General features: G+C 42.4%; 1 long non-coding RNA gene across 1 annotated transcript; it reads right to left on the reverse strand.

The window, feature by feature from the left end:
• Window positions 1-12,298: 12,298 nt before the first annotated feature.
• LOC141572806 (uncharacterized) lies at window positions 12,299-14,703 on the reverse strand. Its single transcript, XR_012498296.1, has 2 exons — window positions 14,582-14,703; window positions 12,299-12,470 (listed from the first exon to the last, which is right to left on the reverse strand). It is a non-coding gene; the product is annotated as an uncharacterized LOC141572806 (long non-coding RNA).
• Between the last annotated feature and the right edge of the window lie 10,086 nt (window positions 14,704-24,789).

A 24,789-nucleotide genomic window follows, 5' to 3' on the forward strand; every position in this document is an offset into this window, starting at 1 on the left:
ATTTTGCTACCCTTATTCATGGGGAAATATTCCAATCTCGAAATGATGTGAAATGAGGTTGTAGTAATCCAAGATTTCATGATTTCTTTCATTTCTATCAATTTTATGGTAAGACTGTAAGTGGTACTTTCTATATGAATGCAAACCAGGTTGTGTAAAAATAAAGTGCATGAACTTTACAGTCAGGTGGATTTTAGTTAAATTCTGTCCCTAGAAAACCAGTGATACCACAGATAATACATTCCATCTCTCTTTTCTCATCTAAAATGAAGACAGATTTTATGTTGAAAGTTTGGCTTCCTTATCTTACATTACAGTGTTGATTCAAGGATTAACATTTATCTATATAAACTGATTAGCAGAGAGCATTGCACTTTGGAGAAATGATTGGTATTGTTACTTGATAGCTATCATATTTGTGAATCTATAAGGTGTGTATTGATTAATTTCAACAAACATTCATTCCTATTATTAATGAAGCTTTACAGAGATGGATCGGATGTGGCTCTCAGGATCTCCTTGTCTACTGAGGTTGGTTTAAGAAGAATGCAATATTACACTCTGCAGAAAATGGACTCATGAGGGAGACGAGCTCCTACGAAGGAATAGGGGAGGATGACAGTCATTGGTAAAAGTTAGTGAGAACAGGATATTGATAGGAACAAAAAGAAGAAGTGGCCCAACACTGAAAAGAAGATACTGAAGTGTGAATATATCCATGATGGAAAGGACGATGTAGAGAGTGTCAAATGGGTAAAGGGAAAAAACAGTTTAAAGAAATTATTAGAGATGTTGAGCATTTTTTCATATGTCTATTTGCCATTTGTATGTCCTCTTTGGAGAAATGTCTCTTCAAGTCCTCTGCCCATTTTTCAATTGGGTTGTTTGTTTTTTTGTTGTTGAGTTGCATGAGTTCCTTGTATATTCTGGATACTAGCCCCTTATCGGAGGCACTGTTTGCAAAAATCTTCTCCCATTCAGTTGGTGTCCTCTTTATTTTGTCAATGGTTTCTTTTGCTGTGCAGAGAAGCTTTTAAGTTTCATATAGTCCCATTCGTTTATTTTAGCTTTTACTTCCATTGACTTTGGAGCACACAATGGGATTTATAGATGATGTAATACAGAATTGTACACCTGAAATCTATGTAATTTTACTAACAATTGTCACCCCAATAAATTTAATAAAATAAAAATTAAAAAAAAAGAAAAAAGAAAAAATAATATTAGTTATCCCTCAAAATTGAGTAGGTCAGAAAGGACAATAAAGGGTTATAGTAACCAAAAAAAAAAAAAAAATTATTAGAGACATTTAAGTTAGCTAAATAAATAATGTGGGGACAGACAGCTCTTGGTTCAAATCCTTACAACAAAATAAGTAATTGGGGGGTTGGGGAGATCCCTGAATCTCAGTGCTACACCTTGAAGGTAGGAGTTCTAAAATTTATCTCACAACATATCATAGGCATTTAATAAGTGCTTTTATGTGATTTTTGGATTGGCTTTGTTCGACTATATGTTGTTTAACAATGGAAATTATGCCATGTAATCGCCTCAATATCTTTATAAACAGTATTGAAAATACATCATAAAAATACATCATACATTAGGTAGTAAAGTTTTTATTAATATTAATTTTACTCTATAACCCTGCTTCTAAAAATTCATCTTTAAACTTAATCATGTATGTTGTTTTCAGTTTTATATCCCACATATGAGTGAAGTCATACGGTTCTTGACTTTTTCTGTCTGACTTATTTTGCTTGGCATGATGTACTCTTGAAACCTATAAAATTTTACTAACCATTGTCACCCCAATAAATTTAATTTAAAAAAAAGGAAATCATAAAAAAAAATCATGGATGTGCCCAACAATTTACTGCCTTGATATTCATCTCAGCCTTATTTTGCTGAGCAAAAAGTTCTAAAAAAACTAAATATCCACCAACCCAAGTGTGCATATATGGACAAGGGGAGTGAATGGGATTTCAATGATTTATGGTACATCCATTTGATAAAATATTGTGCAAACTTAAAAATTTAAGGTTTAGAATATTTAGTCACATGAAAGATAAGGCAGTCTCCTCTTTCTGCCTCTATGAAACTATGTTCTCATACTTCCCCCAACTCTAACCCATAAGCTTCTCCTTTTTCTGTCTTCTTCATTGATTTTTCCTTCTCTTGCCAACTGTAAAACTCCTCCCAGGGTCTCCATCGATACACACCCCATTCTCTCACTCCAGTGCCAGGACCAGTCCTAAGGCGAATGTCCCACCTTTATATCTCCAGTCTAGACCTCTCCTCTGAAATTCATATGAACCAATCTAATGGCCTCCACTTGGATGTTTCACAGCATTTCAAATAAAAAGTGCCCAAAACAGATCTATCGATTTCTCAATTTTCACCTCCTCCCAAGAGAAAGTAACTCAAGTTAGTCTTCCCCCAACTTAATCCATATTAGTAAATATCACACCCTTTTAGAAACGTTGGAGATACAACTGACCACTTACTCCCAGCCGTTAGCATAGACAGTTGGTCTATTCCCGAAGCATATCTCAGAGGCATGTACTTTTTCCTGCCCCTAATGCTACCCACCCAGGCCCTGCCCCCATTGCAGCTGCCTGGACTACTTCAGTACCCTCCTAAAGTAGTCTCTTGGCTCCTGACATGCCCCCACACACTGCTCTCCACACAGCAGTGGGAGTGATGTTTGTAAACAACTTATGAGGTTATGTAACAAATTATCTTGCTTAAAATCCACTTGTGGCTTTCAGCTATATTTCAATTAAAATACTCCTGTAGCTCACAAGACAAGACCCTGACGTCCCTCTCCAGTTTGCGTCTCTAATTCCCCTGCTTTGGCCACACAGCCCTTCCTGAAGTCCCTCCCATATACTTCCTTCCCACACACCAAGGCCTTCGGGGTTAGGGCTGCTGTTCTCTCTGCCCAGGACACTCTTCTCCTGGCTGTCCCACTCTCCATCAGGTCTCAGGTGTCATACACATCACCTGGCTCTAGACGCCTGTGTCAGTTCAGTTACTCTGTGGGCCATCACTGGGCTCCCACCCAAATACTTGACTGTGAGCTCTAATTTGGGGTTCAGTGGATGCAGTATGCCTCTGTGCACTGTCAGCTCCAGGAGTGCATTTGTAGGGATGGAGTCCCAGAGAACAGTTTCCAGGCTCTCGACCTCACGTGGAAAGGTGCTGGCTCGGGTAGTAGATGGCTGTCAGCTGTGATCAGATGGCCATCAGCTGTAACTGCTTAGCCATTAGCCACTAATATAACTGCCATGGCTATGCTAACAAGCACGGATTGTGACTAGAAAGTGTGGTTAGCAATCGGATTGTAGATTGCGGGTCGTGTTGATCCTACTTCCTGTGTCTTGCCCGGCCAGCGAGATTGGGGTACCCCTCCATTGGGGTACTGGGGGATGTTTCATTTTGTGTCTCTACCAGCCGCCATAGATAATATAGTGGTATGACTCCCCTATCTATGGCTCCATTGTTCCTCAGAGGACTGCCGAGGATTGCCGAGGAACTGAGCAGAGCCGAGCAGAGCCGAAGAGAGTGGAAGAGAGGAGAGGAACAGAGTCGAGGAGCATGGAGGAGAGTCATCGGTCAGTCAGTTGGCGGAAAGGCGGATGGCAGGTCGCACATCCGGTGAACCCAGCCTCCAGTGAGACTGTGGTGGTATGGCTCCCCTACCTATGGCTCCATGGGTGTTCCTTTTTGGCCTCACCACATCCTGCGTTCTTGTGTGGGGAGCGGGAGCAGAGACCCCGCAGGCCGCCCCACCTGAAAAATGGCGTGGTGAGCAGGGTCTCCCACACGACAATTGGTAAACAAGAAGTACAAAGTAAGTGTATGTTGGGTTTGCCTGTGTGTATGGAGTGAGTGTGAGTGTGAAGTGAATGTATATGTATGTGGGTGTGGGTGTTTGTGTAAAAAAATTGGAAAGATTAACAACAAAATTTTAACATTGGTTATTGCTGAGTGAAGTATTAAAAAAATATATTTTTTTGTTTCCCAAAGATTCTATAATGCATATATTTCTAGAATAATAAGAAAAAATAGTTGTTTTTCAAAGACATCAATTTTAAGTGAAAGTTTTCATTCGGCAGGGGTGACCTGGCCGATCTCTGGAGGCTGTTGGTAAATACAATGGGTCCTAAGAATTCCTGTCTCAGGCAGACATAATGAGCACATCTCTGGGTTTGGCTAATTTGTTGATTTTAATTTGCTCAGGATTAAATCCACTTCCCTGAGGCCTAACTTCTTCCCCAGTAGGGTGAAAAGGTGCTGGCCTCCTTCTGCCTCTCATTTTTTTTTTTTTTTTTTTTTTTTTTAAATCTCTTGTGATAATTGAAGAAAGTTAACCCAGGATCAGAGGACAAAAAGTAGATAATGCCTTGAGCTTAATTCATCCTGGATTTTAACTGGCTGGATACTCCCCATCGAGGGGATTACAGAAGCCTGCCAGTCCTGCCTTGTCTTCTCCAGCTGAGCCTCTCATCTCTCCACCTGCAGGAGCTGTCCTGCCCCAATTCCTAGGACTGCCAGGTGGCAGGGCATTGAGTCACCCTCCCAGAGGACGGACCTAGAACATGGAGTTCCAACACTGACAGCCTGACTTCTCTTTCAGCAGGAAGCAAAAATACCCAGGAGGGCCAGGGAGGCCCCAGCTTCACATTTCCAGTTTTGTCTACGGGTAATTAACCCTCCACATTTAATTATACCAGGAATGTTTGAAGGTCTCGGCAAGATAACTCAGGTTGCCTCATGTATCATGTGACTGTTTTTGAATGCTTCTTCCTGTGATATGCAGAATGTTTCCCTGCTCTTGACCAAATTAAAATTATTTCCATCCTTAGGGCTCATCTCAAGAACCAGCCCCATGGGAGCATCCTGGGTGGTGTGATCCCCATCCTTTTTGTTTGCCCAACTAAAGCAACTCACTTTGTCCTGGGCCAGTGGAGACAGCTGGCCTTCTCACAGACACACTAGCACTTGTGCATAAAAAGCAGCCACCAACTACTAAAGAAATGTCATGTCCTGCCAGCATTCCACAAGCTCGCTTTGCAGTGCACAACTCCACTACGCTCTCTCTGGAGCCCCACTCCCTAACTCTCCACTCTCTTTCTCCTCTCTGGAGCGTCCCCTTCCCCAACTCGGCCTTGGGCCATCAAATGTGTGGGTTAGTTTGAACTTGATGGACATTGCTCCCAGCTAGATGCTCAGCAATGTCTGTGCTCCACAGTTTGGAATGACACACTGAGTGACAGAAGCTCTCTGCCAGAAACCACACACATTATCTACCACCACGACCCCTTTCTCTGGGTCAGAAGAGGGAAATGTGGCCCTCTTTACATTCTTGACTCCTCTAGCTTACTGAGTTCCCTGAGGGCAAAGACGTGGCCCCCTTGTTTGTGTGACCTGCTTGGCAGGGCTCTCAGAGGACAGAGTCTCAGTGGGGGTCCCTGGGCTCCACCTTCCCAGGGTGACAGATCATGTGCTTCATTGCTATGACATTGTGTGTGGAACAGAGCTCCTCTACAGGGTCCCTCGTGTCCCTGTGCCTGGCCTCATGGACATGGACTTCTGCTTGGCCCTGGTGCTAAGATCCTCCATCACTGTGTGCGCGTGTGTGTGCGTATGAAGGGTGCTACCTGAGGGCTGAATCCCAGGTTTTCTGCCTAGACTTATGCTACCAGCTGCCTGCATTTTAACCTAGACCCAACTGTGGGCCCCTCCTCGCCTTTTTCCTCTAAATTCCCATGTTAACTGCTTCACTGGAGCTAAAGATCATCATGAACTGACTTTTCAATTACATTAACATTCAATGTTACATTAGTACAGCATAGTTGTCGGACATTTATATAATTTACAAACTGATCCCCCCCCATAAATCTTGCACCCACGTGACACCATATATGGTTGTTACAATATCATTGACTATATTCCCTAAGCTGTACTTCACATCCCCATGACTATTTTGTAACTGCCAATTTATACTTCTTAACTCTGTCACCATTTTCACCCAGCCCCAAAATCCCCCTCTCTGGCAATCATCAATTTGTTCTCTGTATCTATGAGTTTATTTCTGTTTTGCTTGTTCGTTTATTTTGTGTTTTAGATTCCTCATATAAGTGAAATCATATGGTATTTGTTTTTCTCTGCCTGACTTATTTAACTTAGAATAATACCCTCTAGGTCCATCCATGTTGTCATGAATAGTAAGATTTCATTCTTTTTTATGGCTGAGTAATATTTCATTGTATATATGTGCCACTTCTCTATCCATTTGTCTTTTTTTGGAGCATTTAATCCATTGACATTTAAAGTAATTATTGATATATACAGTTTTCTCATTGTATTGTTTTCTGATTGTTTTGGTAGTTCTCTGTTTTTATTCTCTTGCTCTCTTTTTTTATATGTGGATGACTTTCTGTAGTGTGTTTGGATTCCTTTCTATTTCTTGTAGATGTCTTGTAGATTTTTGGTTTGTGGTTACCACGTGCTTTATATATACCACACTATTATATAGTAGTCTGTTTTAAGTTGATGGTTGCTTAACTTTGAACACATTTTAAAATCACTACCATTTTTACTCACCACCTCTATGTTTATGTTTTTGTCATAATTATTTCCTACTTCCGTGTGTGTGTGTGTGGGGGGGGGCTTTAAGAGGATGCCTGGGTCTACAGCAGCCTTTTGTCTCATCTAGACTAAGTCCCTGCTGATTTTCAGAGCCAGCTGTTGTAGGGACTCCTCTTCTTGGCACTAGTGATCTGGGTTGGGGAGCCTGGTGTGGGGTTGGGACCCCTCAATTCCCACGGGGGGATCTCTGCAGCTGACATATCCCTCCGATTCTTAATCATCTCACATCATGAGTGTGGGACCTGCCTGTTCCCAGTCTCCGCCCCTCCTACCAGGTGTGGCTTCTTTAGCCTTAGTTATAGGACTTCTGTTCGGCTAGTGTTCATTCAGGTGGTCCTCAAGAGTGATTTTTCTAGGATTTAGTTGTAATTTTGATGTGGTTGTGGGAGGAGGCAAGCACATCTACCTACTCCACCATCTGAGTGAACTGACATTTTCTTAAACATCCCCATCCTCTATATGACAAAGTTATTTTCAGTGTTAATCATGATAATAATAATAACCAGAAATTATAAATATAGGCAATTAAAATTTTGTATTGAATTTCAATTAATTATGAGTTTCTGGAGATAAGAATAAAATAACTGTTGGTTTCACTGTTTTACAATTGAAACACAAACTTCAACTGGAATAACTTGAGTTCTATTTGTTTGTCTTTAAAATTACCCTTAATTTCCAATCAAACATTTAAACACACGTGTACGGAGTAAACAGCGGGGTTGGAGACATGAACTGGAACTATCAAACATGGGCTTGAATGATTCTGAACTTTCAAGAGCTTACTCTTTAAATGACCACATATCGCTGAGTCAATGTGTGCCAGGACCAAATGGATAAGTGGTGTGTGTCTAAATTAATTTTAATGTTAAATATAACATTTATTAAAGTCTAATAAAAATTCAACAATAACTAGAGCAATTTCTTACCACTTAAATCATAAAAAGGTTGTTTTAGGGAAGAAAATGTTATTACTGAAATTATTTGGAATTGCTCAAGCATGAGAATAATATTGTTACGGGTTAAATTGTGCCTCTCAAAATTCATATGTTGAAGTCCTAACCCCCAGTACCTCAGAATGTGAGTGCATTTTGGAGATAGGAACTTTAAAGAGGTAAAGTTAAAACAAAGTCTTTAGAATGGGGCTCTAATTCAATCTGAGTGGTGTCCTTATAAGAACAGGAAATTTGAACACACAATGGAGACACCAGGGACACATGCACACAGAGGAAAGACCATGTGAAGACAGTAAGAAGACACCATCTACAAGCTAAGGAGAGGCCTCAGAAGAAACCTACCTTGCTGACTCCTTGATCTTGTACTGGCAGCCTCCAGAACTATGAGAAATTATATTCCTGTTGTTTGTGTCATGGAGCTTTGTTATGGCAGCCTTAGCAAACTTATAAAAATATAAAGCTGATTGAAATTTAGAAAGGTTTGGTGTTGTTTTGAACTTCTCTACCAACAATGGAGCCCTTGATTGCTGCACCAGGTGGACTGTGCCTCCTGCTTCCCCCTTCAGAGGCTGCTGATGCCCTGTCTAGTGCAGCTGAGCCTCTGTTTTCCGCAGGGCTTGCTCAGGTACCCTTCTAGGCTCAACTGACAGTTGTAGTGCCCAGCAATGCCCATTCCCTGGCTGTAGGATACCATGAAGCTCTGATAAATCCTAAAAAGATGACCAGCACACACAGGTGTTCCACAGAAGGCAATCCATCACAGCCACAGAGGCAAGGAAAGACATTCCCCAGGAAACATCTATCCAGGGATCACAGTGGCATGGGTGGCTGTTCCATGGGAGATGCCCATGGCAGGGGCCTCAGAGACGTAGGCAGACTCTTCACAGACCCGCTCCTACACAGGAGGTCACTGGAGCAAAGGCAGAATGCTCTACAGAGATGTTCCCTACACAAAGCCCCACAGGCATGGACAAACCTGGCAGAGAAAATGCTCTCATTTGCAATCACAGAAACACGTAGGGATTTTTCTCAGATTTAAACAGAAACAATCTTCTCGAGTAGAGGCAATCTTTAGACACAGATGGGTATTTCAGAAAACACACACTGGTCTGCAGATCAAAGAGGCTGAGTAATTGTTTTATTAAGATGCCCTCCTGCAGAGATGAACCCCAAAGCTCAGGACAATGGCATCCCAATGTCAGAGAAAGGAATAGGGACACCCCAGATAGCGCACCTCATAGACTCAACATACATGCCTATCCCTCCATCTCCCCCTTGGCCCAGATCTTTATCTGCCAAGAGATGGGGTGTAAGACCTTGCTAGATTCCCCACTCCCTGCCAAAAAGGCTCAGTGTACAGCAACAGTCTCTGGGTCTATCTCAGGATGCTCCGCTGGGCATACATTGGAAGAGCTGAAACCATTGTCACAGAGTGTGGTGCTAAGGCCATTTCATTAGGTATAAAGGTTTGCAGAGGACACATGATGCCCAGGAAAACACACCAAGGTTGAAAGGGCCAGTGAAGCTTTCTCTGCAGCTTTCAATAAATTCTGCTTTCTTTTAAAAAAAGTAGCCCTTCTCTAAGACTGAGTAGGATTAGGAATCAGGACTGATTGCTGAAAAAGGCAAAGGATGGAAAGGTGAAGTCACAGTTTATCCAAGAGGTGACAGTCAAACAGCAGAGTGGACTCACACCCTCATTGACCTTCTCTTTCTCTCTTCCTCTCTCTCTTTTTTCTCTCTCCCGCCACCAATGACACAGCCATCTGCCTCCACACTCATCCACTTTCTCTCACTGATTCCACTCCCCCCTGCACTCCCCTTGTACCCAGCTTAGAGTCCCTCCCTTGCCCTCACTGTCACTTTCTCTTTCTCCCTTTCCAGTGCTGCAGGGCAATAACCACATTTACAGTCTGGGTCATTATGCCACCCCTGGGATCCCACTGCTGAGCTCTTTCTGGCTAGGAGTTGCTGAGGAGAGCCAAATGCCCCAAAGGGAGCTCAGACAGTTTTGAATAATAGATCAGTAGAAATCTCCCTGCTGAGTGTGCTTCTCCAGAACATCTCTGGGCAAACTGGGGGAGGGGCTGGAAGGTGGGAGGAGAACGAGTTTTAGCTTTGTAAATGCTAAGCACTGGAAATTTCTTTCACACTCCCCACAGCTTCTACACCAATTTTGACCAACCTGTAGTGATATATAAGAATGAGATGAATGTGGGAGCAGATACCTCTATGGAAAGAAGGGTTTTGTCACTCACTGACATTGAGTTTAGAATTTCAGGAGCATAGTGGTAATATAAAACAGACCAGCTTTCAGGCAACTTTAGTATTGTTTTTAAATTCCCTTCTGACAGCGTACAGCAGGGCATGCTCCCCATTGCTATCCACCAGGGCGCTGGGGGCCTTGCCCACTCACTGGTAAACAGCCAATCCCTGTCTTAGGATGAGACCACAGATTGGCACGTTCTCCCCCTAAGGTGTGGATCAATCGTAGAGCTACAGAAAGTGAGGTGTCTCATGAACAAGGGGCAGGGGGGTGGGGGGGAACCTAAGAGTTCCTCTTCTTCCTAGTAGTATAGAAACCTTTCAGAAAATCAAAAACAAATTAGTGTCAACAGAGATGACTGGTGGGACACAGAGTTCATACTGCAGTAGCAAATATGGTGACTCAGGTAATACAGTGGTTTTCCAACCTTACCAGGTGTCCATCTACTTACTTTTAGACCACTTCATTTGGCTTTTTCCATCAGGACCAATAAAGAATTCTGCTATGTAGATACTTAAGATTCCACCCCCCCTCTTCAGGGGGTCTGTGCTTTGCAAAAGAAACAAAATCATGGAAACACAGGATTGGAGGAGGTTGAAAGGACTCTGAAATAAGAGAAATGAGACCTAGTTTTCAATCACTAGGTGGGTGACCATGGAAATTGTCTCCGTCTCTGAGCTTCAAAGAAATAGGGACATAAACACTTGATTAAATCACCACCAAGTGAGAAAATAATTGATGGGAACATGTTTAAAAATTTATACTATAATACCAATTACAGAAATCATCATCATGCAAAATTCAAAAGATTAAAGTTAGCATACTTTGAGGAACCAAACCTTGAAGTTTTCCTCCACAATGTAGCCATGAGAAAAACCAAGCATAAGAATTTAGTATCAGGAACATAGACTATGGTGTCAGAAACACAGTTCAAATCATGACCCATTGGCTGCATACAGGCTTATTTTGTTTGATTGCTCTTTGCTTTATTGCACTTCACAGGTGTTACTTGTTTTTATAATTTGAAAGCAAGACCCTCCACCATCAAAAAGATTACAACTCGCTTTATTATACTTGCTTTATTACTGGGGTCTGGAACTGAAATCACAATATGTCCATGCTATGCCCATAGTATTATAATATTACTACACTTGGCATCAGTTACCTCATTTGCATAAGGAAAATAACTCCTTTTTTCACAATGGTGACATAAAGAAATAAAATTGGAGTAGTTGTACCTCTTGTTGTAGCATCCTGATTTTTCTGTTCCATGTAAACAGAACAGATTGGATTGTTCCCAGACTACCTACCAAAGATAACCTGAGGGACCAAGTCTAAACAAATCACTGCTCTTCATTTCTTTGGCCATGATGCTTGGATCAAGCATGGACATACAACCTGACTCGACTTAATGAGTAACATGTCCAAAACTTTCAGTGAGAAAGAGACCTTCCCCTTCTTCTTCCTGTTGTTTCCAGGACAAAGGTACTCTGTAAGTTTAGAACTATGGCTAGCTACCATGTTGCCACCTCAAATGGAGAGCCTATCGGAGTGTGCAGGCAACACAAAGGGAAACAAGGGTGGGAGATAAGGAGACACGTGCTCCAACCGACACCTGTGAGCGTATGGATACAGCCATTCTGAGTCAGCCCTTCTCTGGTATTTTCAACTACATGAACCAATAAATTGCTTCTCATCTTTTAAAAAGATATTTTAGGTTGGATTTCTCTTAATTGCGACAGTAAGAAAAATAAGTAATGAAGTAATTGGAATCAGAAGTGAGCTATTGGAAGTGATAATCCGTAATATAGTACTGACTGTATCAGTCAAAAGAATGGAAACTCCTACGTTAATGACTGGGAAGTTGTCCGCTCATATCAGACAGATATGAACCATACAGGTGCGATTCGCACATCCAAAATTGTTATGCTGCACCTTTGTGTGTTGTTAATCTCTTTATCGTTAAGAAGAAATGACCTTAGAAACATGTGCTTTCAGTGTCAAAGGGATCAAGGAAAATCCCACCTGCCTGTCACTTTGCTTATCTTTGGAGGTGTGAACCAGCTTTGTCCGAGGCTGCAGAGCCAGGCCAGGACTCAGAGAGCTCCTGATTACTAACTAATTCAGTGCCATTTGTCTGGTGCTGTCATGACCTCCCATTATGACTGTCTTTAATGATGCTAATGTATCATCATGCTGCTTCCCCATCAGGAATTGGGCCCACCTAAGCTCTCCAGGCAAGGAGAAGCCTGGGCTGGGGACCTGCGCAAAGGTCTCTGGGTCAGGAGAGGGTACTGGGCATCAGGCCTCATCAGTCGTGTATCTGAAGCTGAGAGAAGAAACCTGAGTGGACTGTGGAGAAATCAACACCCCACCCCAATCCTAAAGGACTCATCAAAGAAGGGAAACCTTGCTGCTGAGAGTAGTTTCCAGAGAAATCCGACAGAGGTCAGTGGATCCTTTGATGCTTTCCAATCACTTTCCTCAGTGAAATGAGGGTGATGATGGATCAACAATGAAGGGGAGATGCTTCTAGGACAGCTGAAGCAGACATTCCATCCACCAGGAGACCCCTTTGGTTACCATGGAAACAACTGTGGGAAGCAGAAAAGTAGATGGCATAGTTTGACTTGGTTTAAATGCAAATTCTGCGGGTAATTAAGAGGCAAACCACAGTAAGAACATTACAGGAGATATATAGTCACTGGAAAGGTAATAAATGCCTGCTTTGAAATGGATATAATGAAAAATTTGACAGTTTGTCTCAGCAAGAAATGCTGTCTTTAGAAAAATCTCAACCATTTCTATCTTTCCCTCCAGTTTTGGAAATTGTCATTCTAGGGTTTTTTTTCTTTTTTTCTGTTTTATTTATTTATTTTCTTTTTATAATAAAAATTCCGGCTTGCAATGGTTTTAAAACTCTCCTCATTAGCAGGTGTCTCCTATCTCCCCCATAGCCCTCACTGGAGCCTTTTGTGAGCTGGAGTTCCATCCACACTTCAGCTTCAATTTTCCTGTTGTTGAAGAATCAATTGATTGGAAGGGGAAACATTCTCTTTTGTTCTTTTTCACTCAGACTTCTTCCTTGGAGTGAACATGAACGTGGGCTCCTCAATTAAGAGGTCCTGGGTGTTCTGTTTGCCTGCTCCACCCGCCCCAATGTGCCTCCGCAGGCCTCTAGTACTTTCCCAAGTAATTGGAAGGTTCATCTCTCAATAAACTCAAGTGAGAAAGAAGGGGAGAGCCCCATCCGGGCCTACTTTGGCTGGGAATGAAAACTTCCACGACTTGCTCCCCTCCAGATGCATGAATGGCCTGAATGCAGTCTGAAATGGCCCCAGTCCAGGCCTGGGTGGCTGTAGTTGAAAAAGGCAGCAGCTTCTTAATTAGAGTGTCATTGCTTTTGGACACCTGTGCAGCTAATGAGGGCTGCTTGGCTCTGAGTGGAATGGACTGTGATGGCTGAGAGAAGCTCTGTCAGCAGCGTGGCACCCACCCCCGCACTGCTTTGCACAGGTGTGATTTCTGCTTCCTCTTAGGTCTTTCCCAAAGGAGGCCTTGACCAGTGTCTGCCTTATATTATTCAGTTCTCATTTTAAATTTCATATAAGGAGACGGCCACATGTAGAGTCAACTTGAAGCAGCCGGGTTTTTTAAGTTGAATACAATAGTAGGGATGGAGAAGAGTATTTTGTTTTTTTAACTCCCTGTTTAAAAATCTCATTATTTATATTGCTATAATTAAAATTAAAATGCAAATCATAGAAAATAAGAACTGGAAGCGATATTGGAGTTTATCTAGCCTCTGGTGTTTTAAATTGGGGCCCATATATTAGTGTCAAGATAACCATAAACACCTTGAAAAGTAGAATGCTTCCTCCTGCTGATATCAGGGGAAAAAAGGATCTGTAACATAAAAAATAAAAATAAAAAGATGAACTAATGCTATATTATGACATCAAGTGCAAATAGGTGGTCCCTGTTTATACACTGTTGGAGGAATACATGACTAAAACTGGGTGATTAAGGTTTTGCTCGTCCTTCGAAGACACCTTCTGTCTAGTGCCATCTCATCTCTCCTCACCCCGATCAGGCAGACAAACAGGGATAAATACATCATTAAATAAAAAGAGAAAAGGAAAACAAAATGGAAAATTAATAAGTCACCTGGAGATATGGATTTTGTTTTGGCACATCATCAATGCCTTTCTATGATTCTGACAGTTTGGGACAAAAATATTGGCATCTGCTAGGGTACTCTCTGGCTGGGAGAGTCCACATGGCAAACGCATGGATAAAAGATTGTAAGTACAACGTTCAGAACTGGCCTCAGCAAAGATGTTTCCTTCCCCAAATTACCAAACAATGTCTTGAATTGACAGATCTCACAATCGTGTGTACAGTAAGCTTTCCCATGTTAGGCCACAGGCAGTGCTGTTATTGGGGAAGAAGCAGCTTCTGCACATGTGTCCTATCCTATGGGAATCTGAGCTCCTCCTGATGGAGCCTCCAGCCCACTCTAACAACAGGACAGCATGTCTCCATCTCCAAGCAACCTAGAGCCTTGCTTTGGAGTTTTTCAACTTTTTTTTTTTTTTTACCTGTTTTCCTAATATGACCAAAAATACTTTAGTCAACCTTGAAACTAACAAACAGTTTCACATTTACATGACATCTGTATACTCCAAGAGGCATGAGTACATACCGAATCTCCTTCCTCCTAGAGCTAGGGTCCCCTAGGGCATGGGTACGCAGTCCAGACTTCATGATCTGTGCAAGCAGTGGGATGCCTGGGTTAAAGATCTTTTTTTAGAAAAAGGAATGCACTGGCAATGTATCTGAAAGTGATCTATTAACAAAGAGGTCCAGATAAATAACTAAAGTGGAAGTTAATGATAAATGACAACTCCTGGCAAGCCTTCATAACAAAGTTACATACAGTACCAAGGTGAGGATGGAATAGGCAGGGGAGGAGCTTAGGTTGGTGGGGGGTGGGGAGTGGAGGCTCTTACTCACCTGCCCCTAAATGACTCATCAAGCCCTAGTGAAGAGGGACGTTACCCAAAACCAGGCAAGGCAAATGGAGAGCAGCTCTGGGGAGGACATCCTGTCACTTGTGCAGGTGAGAGATAAGTTAACCTTTGGGAGATGAGTGTGTTTCCAGGCAGAGCGGATCAGAAACCAGTGAAATGCCTAAACCACATTCAAGCCCTGATCTCCCAGCCTCAGCTCTACCTCAGTTTCATCACTTCATTTATCACTTTATTTTGTGGACCAAATAAAATGTGACAGGTAGAGGCTTGATCCCAGCACCTAATGGGTGGTAAGTACTCAACAGAGGGGAGTTAGCCTCTTTCTCTACCTAGATATCCTGAAATAAGCCCCCAAACACCCCTGGAAAGCAGTGATTAAGGATTGTTTTTTCAACTAAGCAGACCCTCTCTGGTGGCTCTCATTATATTAAGAGGGTTTTTATTTTTATGACAAAAATTAATTTTTAATTACCTCTATTTGAAGATAAACTGGTGAAAAGAATTCCGAAGAGATGGCAGAGTAAGATGAATAACAAAGAATCTGTTCCCCCTAATGTTCATCGTTATTACTGTTAAATCATCTAATTCAAGGAGTTTTCAACAGCAAAGGCAGCAGCAGCAGCAATTATAGGGAATAACAACGGCTCCCAGGAACAAAAAGCATGTAACATTTTTCCTTTCATCCATGCCGCTCCCGTATCACTGAAGAGCTGTCTCTGTATTTAACCATGTGTCCACATTGGTAGTAGGGACCCCATACCTGGGCTGTGCTACTGCTAAGGGTCTACGAGACCATCTGAAAGTTCCTGGACCCCTGGGGCAGGTGTCAGGAGCAGCTCCCACCTCTCATCCAGCTGTAATCTAGGTAGTTTCCTAGTGTAGACAGCAATGAAGTCTCTGTAGCTTTCTCCTCTAGGTGTTGAGACCCCTGTCTCAAGTCCCCGTCCCAGGCAGTTCTCTATGCCCCTGCTTACACTAGACAGATGAGTGAAGGGACCCAAGCCTGTAGGTATTCTATTTTCTGCTTCTGGCTCAGGGTGAGGGCATTGACAGACCCAAGGTATAGGAGAAAGAAAAAAAAAAAAGGCTTATCCCATTGACTTCTTTAGAACTAGACCTATGGAGGCTGGGAATGAGCTTTACAGCAGCTAATTAAGACAACTAAGGAAAATTGAAGATCAGTACATCACACAAAGTATAAAATCCTTGCACTTATAAACAAAATGTGAATGCACAGGCACCACAACCAACCAAACAAAAACAGTATTGGAATAAGCAGAAGGTGGCTCAGCAGAGAACCAAATCTTGACATAAGAGATAAACTTAAGAAAAATAGTCCACAGACAACTTCCTCATTACTCCCTCCAACCCTTCGTGTTTCCCAGAACACTGGGCAGGCCTCCATTAAAGCCATCCTTGTTCTGGGGATTTGTGTACATGCGCTTTCACTATTGAGACCCTAAATGCCAATAATACAACTTAGTTCTTCTGGACTGTTTGTGCCCCTCCAAAATTCATATGTGGAAGCTATTCAAATGTGATGGTGTTTGGAAGTGGGGCCTTTGGGAGGTAACTAGGTCATGAGGGTGGGAGCCCTCATTTATGAATGAGATTAGTGTCACTACAAAAAGAGACCAGAAAGCTAGCTTACTCTGCTCTCCACCATGTGAGTTTACAAGAAGATGGCCATCTGCAAACCAGAAGGTGGGCTCTCACCAGATACTGGATCTGCTGCTTCCTTCATCTTGGATGTTTCAGCCTCCAGAACTCTTAGAAATAATGTTTGATATTGCCAGTCTATGGTAATTTGTTCTAGCAGTCCAAACGGACTGACATCGTTATTTTTTAATCTCGAGTGGTAATGCCTCTAGTGAGTATGGATGTTTGGGACTTTTTATTGCATAAATTAACAAACTCCCGGTGAAGTGGTTAAGAAATGAATGATAAAACAGAACATGGAGGTTCAACCTCCACATGGCCAATATTCCCAAGGATGAGTATCAATAATTTTAGATCTAACAGAAGAAAACTTTGCAGAAAAAAACTGCAGAAGAAAACTGGTGCAAAGATAATTGTGGTTTAAAAAGTTAAGGATAATTGCAAAAACCACAATTACTTTTGCACCAACCTAATAAATTGAGAAATTGAAAAGGGTTGTCAAATGCTGGACAGAATTAATAAGAAAATATTCTAAGGCATTTCCTAGAGGAGGGAAAAAGCTTTCAGTTTCAAAGATAAAGAAAGACTCCTGCAAGCTTTCAAGCCAAAAGGGGGGGGGGGGGGAGTCTTACATGCCATTCTTCAAAAATATCCTTTGACTTACAAGAATAAAACCCTGGATGTTCCTAATTCAAAAAAGAAGATGGAGCAGCTCATCTTATAGACAAGGAAGGTTTTGAGAAGAGATGGTCTTCGTTTTAGCATAACTTGCTATCCCTGGGAATCGTGATGCTCTCCCCTAGGACCTGCACCTTCAGAGGCTGCAAGCAGCATGAATGAGAACCAGCTGCCTCCTCCTTTACGGGAGGCATATGGGACCCAAGGCACCTCATCACAGCTCTGAAGCTCTGGACTCCCACTGAGCTGTCAACTGTCCCAGGGAGGACAGTGAGAGGAACCAGCCAGGATCCACGACTGTGCAGAAAACAGTTCATATCACAAGTCTCAACTCTGGTCCCTGAAAAGGCCTGCTTGCAAGGTAGGCCCTGGTTGGTGTCTAGGAACTTAGATTTCGGGAGAGTTCCCACCATGCAATTCATGCCAAACATCTGCTTTCCTTCTGGAAATCTGAAATGTTGATGCATTCCTGAGAGAAGCTGACTATAGGATCAACCCTCAATACAAAACCTCTTCACTGAGTCTCTAATGAGCTTCCCTGATTGACCACATTTCACCTGTGGCCGGGGGGGAGTAAGTGTACCCTGCGTGATTCCAGTGAGAAAGGACTCAGGAAGCTTGATCCTGGTCTGCACCAGACTTCCCCTCATGGGCCTTTTCTCTTTGCCAATTATGCTTAGAATCCTTTCACTTACAACAAATCAGAGCCATGAGTATAACTATGTGCCAGGCCTGTTAGCCTTCCTAACAAATGCAGTCCTCAATCCCTGATCTTTCTACTCTGCCACTGTACCATATGAACTGATCTAATTGTCTCCATCCAGGCAAATATAAGAACCTTTAGAGTAACTCTCTACAGGAAATGCTATAGGCATGCAGCTGGAGAACAGCATGGTAAAAGATGGAAGAACCAGAAAAAGGCAACTTCTGGGTCCCAGGACTATCATGCAGACATCTTTGGCAAGAGAAAGGCCTAGATGATGCTCAAAATCTCTATCAACATGTCAAGCAGATGCTCAGCATTCTTCTTGAGCACCCTGGTGTCCTGCCAAGTCCTTGCTCATTCCTGCTGGGATGATAAAGAGCTTTATAGACCCCTAAAACACAGGCATTTTTTTTCCCCAGCTGTGCCATCTGACTGTTTTTCTCTTTACAGGAAATCAGCAGAAAGACTCATCTGTTGACACAGATAGGGCAGTGTGTGTGTGTATGTGTGTGTGTGTGTGTGTGTGTGTGTGTGTGTGTGTGTGTGGTGTGGGGGGGAGGTCTATCTGTGTTTATCTTTCTCTGTTTATGTGATGGGCAGAGGATTTGCAGGGTGGGTATGGCAGGGGAAGAACACATTCTGAGATATATGGGAAAGATTAAGTCTCAGATGTTCCCTGAGGTGCACATGTACCAGTGCAAAAAGTGGTCAGCCTCAGCCTCCTCCTGCCCCACCATTCCTGCCGGGATCTCCCTACTTGGATAACTTCACTCCCATTGTGAGAGAAAAACCAAATGAAACCCATGAAATCACCAGAAGTAGGATTGTGCTACACCCACACCTTTGCAAGTCAAAGCTGGGTGCCTCTGAGGTGAGAAAATGCTGTTGCCATTGGTGTGATCAAAGACACGGTACCAAACTCTCTCAGTCAAGTCTCTTAATCAACTGGCCATTATAATTTGTTACTTTGCAAGGACAGCTACTATCAATATCTGCCTAACAATGGGGATTGAAGGACCATTTTTTTCTTAGAAATCTAACATTACAAATTCAAGGGACTCTCTAGAGATGGTCTATGTCCCTGGCCCAGGCTATGTAATCTTCAACATTTCTGAAATATCCAAAATATTTATCTAGATATACAATAATTAGCACTCAATAATGGTGATTACTGGGGTGGCTGGATGGCTCAGTTGGCTAGAGCACAAGCTCTTAACAACAAGGTTTCCGGTTCAATTCCCACATGGGATGGTGGTCTGCATTCCCTGCAACTAGATTAAAGATGGCGACTGGACTTGGAGCTGAGCTGTGCCCTCCACAACTAGATTGAAGGACAATGCCTTGACTTGGAGCTGATGGGCCCTGGAGAAACACACTGTTCCCCAATATTCCCCAGTAAAAATAAATAAATAAAATAAAATAAAAATAATGGTGATTACTTTTCTATAGGTCTCCAAGGAAGACGATTCTTTGAACTTATTTCAATTGTTGTCAAGTATCATTGAACATTTACTGCTGTCTAGATACTCTGCTGATTCAAGTTAGGTTGTTCTCCAAAGACTTGAGATTCAGAGAGTATTGTAAGTATAGGAGTTAAGAGGAATGGTCATGGATTGACCACAGGTCAACCAGATTGCAAATTTGTGTTCTTTCCCCTATAGCAGATGTTCTAAATCTCAGCACTGTTGACATGTAGGGCCAGATAATGCTTTGTGTGGGGACTGTCCTGTGCTTTGTAGGATGCTTAGTAGCATCCCTGGTCTCTACCACTGTATGACAGTAGCACCCCTGTAGTATGACAATCAAAGGCTCCCCAGACATTGCCAAATATCCTCAAGGAGGGGAGGTCAACCCCACTCCTCCTACCCCACCTTCTGATGAGAACTCTACAGCAGGCTGCCTCTAAAGCCTTGCTACTCGAGGTGTGGTCTGGGGACCAGCAGATTCTGCATCAGCATCACTGAAGAGCGTATGAAAAATACAAAATTTCATGCCTCCTCTCAGTCCTACTGAGTCAGAATGTGTATTTCATCAAGATTCCCAAGATGATCTGAGTGCACATTAAAGTTTGATCAGTACTGTTCCAAGGTATTGTGTAGTCAGTTGTTCCTCACAGATTCCCCTGGACAAATTCAGTCTTTAGAAGTGAGATTCCTAGCGGAATGCTCATAGTTTGAATTATATTGTTTTAATCAAAGATTGAAAGATTTTTGTCAACAGATCATAAATTTTTAACTACCCTTGATTACCACAATATTTTCCTACAAGCAATCACCCTAAGATAGGATAAGTAGGAAATGAGTCTTTAATCAATTTATCCATTCATTTATTTGTTAGTTCTTGTCAAGGAATTTCATTGTACAGGGCACTAGAAATATGGGGTATACAGCAGCCTGGGCTGCCATCTGGAAGCCCAGCCACTCTCTACAATTCCCTGCATGAATCTCAGCTGCTAGATGCAGATATTTCTCTGCTTTCCTTTGGTCTCAACCCACTGTTCACAGTCCATACATTTCTGAGAACATGATCTGGATTCATTGCATCTGCAGTGCAGGAATCCATGGGAAGGGGATCATGACACTCAATCTACCTATGTCTCTGCTTAAGATACACAATATGGGCTAACCAACAACCTTAAGGTGAATGATGATCTGATTCACACAGAGAAAGGCTGAGTCTACCACCCAATGCTCTAAAGAAAGAGTACTGGGAAGGGTTTGGAAATCGGAGTTGTTTCCTTTCCTTTACAAATAATTTGACAGAAATGGTTTGAGCATGCTTCATCACTGTCTATTAATGCTATACAGTTTTAAAATGAAACCTATCGTACGGAGGGTGGAACTGTGCCACTAGCATCATAAGGTCACTGTTAGCATTTATTAAGCATTAAGGACAAGACTAGGCTAGATGGGCTTCAGAATGCAACTTATTCTCGTAAAAATATTTTCAGGCACAACTCATGTTGTGAGTCTCTCCAACAACCACCTAGGGCTTACTTGGAGTCAACAGAACTGAGACACGAGATTATTCTCTCCTTTCCACCCGTGTAAACTGAACAAAAACAAACTCTGAGGCTCTGAAACTTATAGGAGATAGAGGACCTGAAGACTGGAAAGAATTACTGTCACAAAGCAGGAGGAAGAGTGTGTTTCAGGGCACATGGAGGCAGAATCACCAGACAGGGAAGGCTGCAAGGAAAAGGAAGACAGAAAGAAAAGATGAAACAGAGACCCAAGGAAGGAGGGGAGGCATTTCAGAGGGTTGGCAGCAAAGATTTTTCTCTGTGGGAAGTGCAAGGCAGAACATATACACAACAGTCATGTTGTGTGGCCTTGAAAAATTCACTATTAAACCTGTCAGTCAAAAATGACTTAAACTCCTTTCTAGGTTCATCATGTTTTCACTTTGGGATAGGTGGAAGAGGTATTTCTCAGAATGGAAGAAGAACAAACCCACCCAACTGTATCAGCTCACATGTTCTTTCTGTAAAATGTAGTAATGGGAAATCTCTACCCATAGACATCTACCAGCTGAAGAAACAGTAAAAAAGCCTATCTTTTACAGTATTGTGACAAACACAGCTACCAATATGCATAGTGAACCATGATAGACAGATAGATGATAGACAGATAGATAGATAGATAGATAGATAGATAGATAGATATTCATTATGTTCTGTGTTATAGAATCTTATAAGCATAGAAGGCTTTTACAATTAATTGCTGAACTTCAAATATGTGGTATATAAACCAAAAGCAACAAAAGAACAAGACAAACAAATGAGAAACAGAAACTCATAGACACAGACAATGGTTTGGTGGTTGCCAGAGGGTAAGGGGGGTGGGGGGTGGGGGGTGGGAGATGAGGGTAAGGGGGATCGAATATATGGTGATGGAAGGAGAACTGACTCTGGGTGATGAACACACAATGGGATTTATAGATGATGTAATACAGAATTGTACACCTGAAATCTATGTAATTTTACTAACAATTGTCACCCCAATAAATTTTAATAAAAAAAAAAAAAAAGAGAATCTATAGTCTCAATTTTGCATTGCTGATTTAAGTGGTCCCTTCATTGTCTTTCTTCAAAATTCAAGGAAGAAGAAATAAAATTTTCTTCCTAAAATTTTATTAGTAAGACCCAATTCAATCTGGGCATGTACAATTTAGTAAGATCAACTGTCACTGAGATTTATTAACAATTAGCCAAGGACATTCTTTCAGTCAAAAAAGATTAGTTGGGCACCAGGTTCTATAATTAGCCTTACGAATGCAAAGATGAGAAAGTCACACCCCCGTCTTGAGGGAATGTGATATATTGAGAAAAACAGAAATAGGGACAAGGGGACAGAAATCGATCTCCTTTCCGATGCATGATGCATGCTATAGTCAAGGTGTTGGCGATGTCACCACTGTCCTTCTCTCTCATCTTCAGTAGGCAAGGCCCTAGAGTCTTTGGTCATGCAGAGACGATGAAGACCAGTCTGGCTTGCAGTCATTGGGAAGTTTGATTTGTTTTGTTTCTTCTTTATTTGCTTGTTTTAATCTCATTTCCTCATTGCCACCATGGGAGCAGACTGGGTCATGTCTCAAGTCTACCTCAAAACACTCAATTTTAGGGCCAGCACGGTGGCTCAGGTGGTTAGAGCTCCATGCTCCTAACTCCGAGGCCTGCTGGTTCGATTCCCACATGGGCCAGTGGGCTCTCAACCACAAGGTTGCCGGTTCAACTCCTCGAGTCCCACAAGGGATGGTGGGCAGCGCCCCCTGCAACTAAGATTGAACACGGCACCTTGAGCTGAGCTGCCACTGAGCTTCCGGATGGCTCAGTTGGTTGGAGTGCATCCTCTCAACCACAAGGTTGCCGGTTTGACTCCCTCAAGGGATGGTGGGCAGCGCCCCCTGCAACTAAGATTGAACACGGCACCTTGAGCTGAGCTGCCACTGAGCTTCCGGATGGCTCAGTTGGTTGGAGTGCATCCTCTCAACCACAAGGTTGCCGGTTTGACTCCCTCAAGGGATGGTGGGCTGTGCCCCCTGCAGCTAGAAACGGCAACTGGACCTGGAGTTGAGCTGCACCCTCTGCAACTAAGACTGAAAGGACAACAACTTGACATGGAAAAAAGGCCTGGAAGTACACACTGTTCCCCAATAAAGTCCTGTTCCCCTTCCCCAATAAAATCTTAAAAAAACAACAACTCCATTTTAGCAAAATGTGGGTGTTATAAATGCATAATATATTTATGTAATATTAAATACATATACTTAACTGTCATGGGTTGCGGGTATCAAAATAATGGAAGAAACCTGGCATATTCCATATTGTGTAATCCCCTTATAGATCAGGTTTAATCCCCTATTGGTTCAGGTTTCTTCCATTATTTTAATACCCACATCCCATTATGGGTTGCTGGGGCATTATCCAGAGAGATGGGAGAGGTGGGCCTGAAGTATAAACTTTACCCCACCCCTTGGCAAGATGCTTATACTCAGGAGCCCCATCTGGGATCTAATTTGCCAGTGTGAGGGATTTAGGGATGTAGCATATGGCTAAAATAGTTGTTTTTTGTTTTGGTTTTTTTTTTTCAGTTGAATAAAGGGCTCTCTATTGATATTGAGAAGAGGAACTCCTTTAAATTGAACATCAGTGTATGAGAGAAGGAAAAAAATCCATAACATCACCTGAAATCTAGAGGAAAGGTGTAGGCAGAGACTAAGATGAGAAGCTACGATGATCGCAGGCTGGCATTCTTTAACACACAAGCAAATGCGTACTGATACAGGGCTACGGCACTGCCTAACCTAAGGTCAGTATATGTCAGACTCCCAGAGCTTTAGCACAGAGATTAGCAGAGATTCTCTGTATCTGTCAGGAGCCCTCTCAGCATGGATACAGTGAAATGGGATGGGAGGGAAGAATGTAAGGACTAAAGAGTTCCATAATTATCTCAAAAGAGGTGACAATTACAGTTCAAGGCTATGATCCCAGCAACTTGATTGCTAGAACAGATTACCCAATACCAGCAAAGGAATATTTCAAATTGACAAAGCCTAAAAGTTATAACAGTAGATGGCTTAGCTGGTTTTACTACCTTTTCCTTCCAATCTACCTGTTTTCAGGTAGCCCGTACACTGTATAGGAGTTTCCTTTCTCCAACATGCCCCAGTTTTACCCTACCCTCGTCTCCACATCACCCTTCCCTTCCAGGCCCCTGTTCACCTATTACAGTGTGAGTAGCACTGGATTTGTCCTCATCCCTTCTCTGGGGCCCTCCATTCCTCTTCCACACATTATTTGATTACCACCCCCCCCTTTGGGCTGTACTTCTTATCTTTTTCTTTCACCCCAAACTCCTGGTACTTTTGCCTAACAAGTGAAAATTCTCATGCACCTGCTGAGTTTTGTCCATATCTGGTGGGCCTGGAATGAGAGGATTTCTTATTTGTTGGCCATGTTTTCTGAGATCAGACACCTTTAGCATTTGAACTAGATGTTAACAAGTAAGTAGGAATGTGTTGGGTGGAGAAAGGGAAGACGGGGCTCTGGGCAGTGGAGGCAGCATACACAAAAGCAAAAAGATATGGGAAGAGTATGGGAGCTGAGGCAGCCGTGAGTGGCAATAGGAGCTATAGCACAGGGCTTAGGGGAAACAGTAGGTGATATATCTGTGAAGTATAGTTATGACATTCTAAAGAAAAAGTCATTCCGGGGGCGATGTGAAGGATGAACTAGAGGCAGGGAGACAAATAGGATGCTATTTAAATAATCTGGGGAGCCTGAAAAAAGACAGTGGCAAAGCAAGATAGGGTTTTAAGAGACACTTCTGACATTAC

Source organism: Rhinolophus sinicus, linkage group LG07, assembly GCF_036562045.2.
Source record: "Rhinolophus sinicus isolate RSC01 linkage group LG07, ASM3656204v1, whole genome shotgun sequence".
NCBI lineage: Eukaryota > Metazoa > Chordata > Mammalia > Chiroptera > Rhinolophidae > Rhinolophus > Rhinolophus sinicus.